Source organism: Argiope bruennichi, chromosome 5 (assembly GCF_947563725.1).
Source record: "Argiope bruennichi chromosome 5, qqArgBrue1.1, whole genome shotgun sequence".
NCBI classification, from domain to species: Eukaryota; Metazoa; Arthropoda; class Arachnida; order Araneae; family Araneidae; genus Argiope; species Argiope bruennichi.
Window position 1 is genome coordinate 64430566 of NC_079155.1, and position 4815 is coordinate 64435380.

The following is a 4815-nucleotide window of genomic DNA, read 5'->3' on the forward strand; positions in this document are numbered from 1 at the left end:
TCAATTTTCGTCAACCAAAACGTTGCCAAATCAATAAATCAAAAATCTTTGTTGCGCAAAAGAATGAAGAAGAGAGCATTGCGCCAATAGCCGTCTTGACAGCATAACGAAAAGAATGAATTTCGTAATGCACGAATGAATAATTTAATTTCTAGATCCACTGAACATTTAATTGTGGCGTAACTAGAATGGGGTAGGTAAGGTATATGCCCTGGGCGCAGTAATTAGAGGGGAGGTAAAACTGAGGAATAGATTTGTTGCATTTAGGAAAGAAGTACTTTTTCCTCTTTTACTATTACTCTTTCCAATCTTAAAATTTAAAGTGATTCCTGTAAAATGACGGAAGACATGAAGAATACAATCTTTTTTAGAGCTTGAGAACGAAGCCAGGATTTTTAATAGAGATTTAATACCCTAAATTCCGTCTCTGAAAAACTGAGGTACTTTTCAAAAATTTTGGCCTGAATAAGATGTGAGGAATGTGGTCTTTTTTAGAAAAACGACCTTAATACTTTACCATCCTAAAAGTTCCATCGTATTTCTTATGATATATATAGTGATAAAGTGTCATGGTCTCTATAATCGTAAAAATTGATCAAGTTCATAAGAAATTAAAAATAAAGAACAATTCTTATTTTCAAACAGCATGGAGAAAAGTTTTTGTTTTTATTCATTTAATATTATTATCATTATTTACTTCTTTGGTAAAATTTAAAGAATATAAGGATAGTAATAATTTTTATTGTTATTATCCTTATATGCTTTTTTAAACTTTAAATACATTGTGTACATTTATTTTAAGATGCTGAAATGCGTGTTTATTTTTCATTTTTCAAATGCCTAAAAATTTCACATGCATAACTGTTCAGAATTTTTATATAAGACCCTTATTATTATTTAAGTTAGAATGAATCAGATTTTCTAAAGAAAGGTGTATCAAAACTTTCGAAATGAAAAATGTGTGTGTGTGTGTGTGTGTGTGTGTGTGTGTGTGTGTGTGTGTGTGTGTGTGTGTGTGTGTGTGTGTGTGTGTGTGTGTGCGTGTGCGTGTGCGTGTGTGTGTGCGTGTGCGTGTGTGTGTGTGTGTGTACAGTGAGAGAGAGAGTTTCCAACTCGTCGATCAATATGTCCCACACATGCTCTACTGGATTCAAGTCTGGTGAGAATGCTGGCCAGCCCATACGGGTGATATCCTCCGATCGAAGGCATTCGTTTACGATGTTTGCACGGTGAGGATGGGTGTTGTCATCCATAAACAATTCTGTGCCGATGGCGCCCCGAAACAAACGTACATGTTGTTCCAGAATGACGTCCCGATAGGTTTAGCCTATCATAGATCCAATTTGAGCATGTAAGTCAGTTCTGTAACCCAGAATAATTCCTCCCCAAACGGGCAATCCTGCACCACCATAACGGTGTCGTTCAATGATGTTCTCTTGGTGGTAACGGGTACCTGGCTCTCTCCATGTGAAAGTCCGGTGGGAATCAGACTGCAAGCTAAACCTGACCTCGTCGAAAAACATCACACATGCCCGCTGTTGCGGTGTCCACAATTCATGCTCTCTACTCCAGGCTAACAGCAGGCGACAGTGAGTTGCAGTAAGTGGAACACATATGACAGGCCTACGAGCATATAAACCAATTTGCCCTAAACGTCTGTACACGGTCTGCCTTGAAAATGTCGTACCAGTCGCTGAAGCGAGCTGACAAGACAAGTCTGATGCTGTGCTCCGTCTATTTCTTTAGGCAATAGCTGTCAAATACCGGTCCTCATTCGGCGTTGTAATTCGGGGGCGACCTGTGTTGTAACGTCTATTCACATTACCATCATCTTGGAATCATTACCAAAGCCTGAAGATGACACTCTGGGCGATTCCAAGTTCCTCGGATACTTCCAGCTGGGTACGCTCACATTCGAGACGGCCGATAATTCTATCATGTAAAAAATCAACCAAATGCGTCCTTTGTGTCATAATTATGCGGTTATTGCACTGAAAGGCTTATAAAGCGCTTGCGAACAATTTTACTTCTTTGCTTGTATTCCTTATACATCACTCTCTTACACTCTCGTCATTGTGACGTACTGTCGGTGTCATCTGGTGATTTCCTGCAATTTGCATATGATTTTTGAAGATGTGTGTAGTCATTTTAACGGGTGATATATGTATTTTCGAGTTCGATTTCCGCTTGACTCCGAATTATCCTTAATTTATGGACATGAGTGTACTTTAAAGTAATGTAACATTAAGAAATTAATGCTAATAAATCTTATATGTCCAAAAATGAGCTATATATATTAGTATTTAAGTTTGATTACAGTTTTAATTTTAATGCTCCCAAGCATAAAACTTCAGATAAAGGAGAAATTATGTAAATTTTAGCTTTTTAAAAGTCAGGGGGGACTCTGTTTTTATATTTGCCCTGGGTGTCATTTTATGCAGGCTCATCTTGGCTTTTAATTCTTGTGTTTAAGGCAACAGCATAGAAAAATAGCATCGCAGTTTTCCATACTATTTTCTTGACTAAATGTCTATTATGGCTATGTCATAATAGACATGGAGATGAATAAATTAATCCATTAACTGCCTTTGTTACTGTCAGTTTGTTCATCTGAAATATAAACTTTTCTGGCTGAAGTTGTAACTACTAAAATTTCAATTTTGTTTTTTGATAAGATTGAAAAATTTGAAGTTCTAAGAAATTAAAATTTATTCGCGAATAAATTACCTTTTTCTCTGTTTTTGTAAAATAAGATATATTTCTCTCCAAATGGCCAAATTTATTATAAAAAGTTAACAGATAAATAGCTTTTTAAAAATTATATTATTATCTGGCATAGTACGTAAAAAACAGTAAGAAGATATTTGAAAAATGAAATAAAAAAACTTGAATAAGAATTGAATTTCTAAAATTAAAGAATAATAATATCTTTTCGAAAAAAAAAGAAGTAGAATTTTGCAAATAATAAATTTTGTGAATATTAAAATTTTCTTTTCATTTTTTTTCTTAGTCAAACTGTCGAAGTGAAACCCGGATTAAAATAATTGCAAAATGAAAATAAGATTAAAAATCTTTAATTAAAAAAATGAAACAAAAACCAATGTCCTTTATCACCTTATAAAGAACATCAATTTACAACTGGTCTAAAAAATATACAACATACAAGATTTATTAAATGAAAAATATTTAAATCATTTCATTCTTTGTATCGAGTTGAGAAGCATATTTTAAAAGTGTATAATATCAAAGCGCTATTAAATGAAGTTATACTTCGGACCAAATTTGTTGTCCATGATTTTTACTAAAAAGTAATGTGTTTAAAAAAATTTGATGAAACAATTAAATTTATTTAATTTACAGTGCAACAATAGAAAATATATTTGCAAATCATCAACAAATTATAAAAGCAAAAAATTGCACCTCTCTTAATTTGGTATCATGAAAAAAATAATATTTTTAAAAGGTAGATTTGACTATGAATATAGTTACAAATCTGTAATAAGCTAACTTGCGCAATTATTTTCTCGGCAAGGAAGATAATTTTATAGGTGCAAGGGACAATTTTACTAACAGAGGCTATGTCAATAATCTCCAGCCATGAAGGAAACAGATCAGCTCCAGATAGTTCCACTGAACTCGAGTGTTAATTTTCGTTGTAAAATATTCGGTACCCGGTCAGGAGAGCTATAAAAAGCTGAAAGCAATTTATAGTAAGTTCATGAATCTAGAAATATTGATACTTTAGTTGAGCTCAATCGAGCAGTTCGGTGAATTCTCTCTGAGCGCACTGTGCTATTGCGGTTCTTTAACAGAGATTTGCTGCTGATGTATTGTTGATTTCTGCATGATTCGTCTGTGTTTTATCATCAGTGTTTCATGCAGAATAAAGTGCTCTTATTTTCACTTCCCTTTTTTGAACTTGAAATGCTTTTCACTACAACTCACTGAGATATTTTGAATTTCTCTTAACGATATATCAGTACTAGCCCATTATAAAAGTAAATCGCTACGCTCCTTTTTCTCGGAATTCTCAGATTTCTAGCTTCATTAAATCACCATCATTTAATTAATTTGATGCATGTAGATGTATGAGTCGGGCTAGATTACGTGTGTAATTAAAAAATGTTCTCTCCAACTTAGTGATGACTTTAGGTATTTTGTGGCCATGGGTAATACGCATTATGAGGTCTCTTTTTTAATAAATTGGTCAATTAAACTGCACATTCCAACACATTTTTAATTTTATCAGCAGGTTAATGAATTATGTAGGTTAAGTTTTTATTTTAATAATTCTCTGAAAACGTATATGTTATTATTTCTTATGTTGCATCTACGGCGAACAGTTTTTAAACAGATGTTTGATGCTTATAAATACTACAATATCACAATAAACGCAATAAATAAATACAAAATTAATCAACTGAGGTTGACAAAATGTTGACAATTAAACAAAATTATAATTAATCGAATTTGTGTTTTTTACAAGTTTACTTATTTGGAAACTAAGCTCACAACATTTTTTAATCTAAATGCTTGCGATCTCCTACCGCACAACACTTCTAGGCATAAATGCGTCATTGCTTCTCCTCTTTTTAAAGTTGTCTTAGATTGTTGGCTGCATTAATTCATAAAAAAGAATTTTGAATAATGACGTATTTCGCGATTTTTAAGGGCAGCCAGATGACTAGAACATCAAAAGGATAAATTTCCTTTTCTAATTGTTTTTTTTTTAGTTTAGTTATTTTAACGTCCCGTGTTAAAGCAATACTAGGGCTATTTTGGGATGGATCTCGTAATTTTGATCCGCTGTTAGAT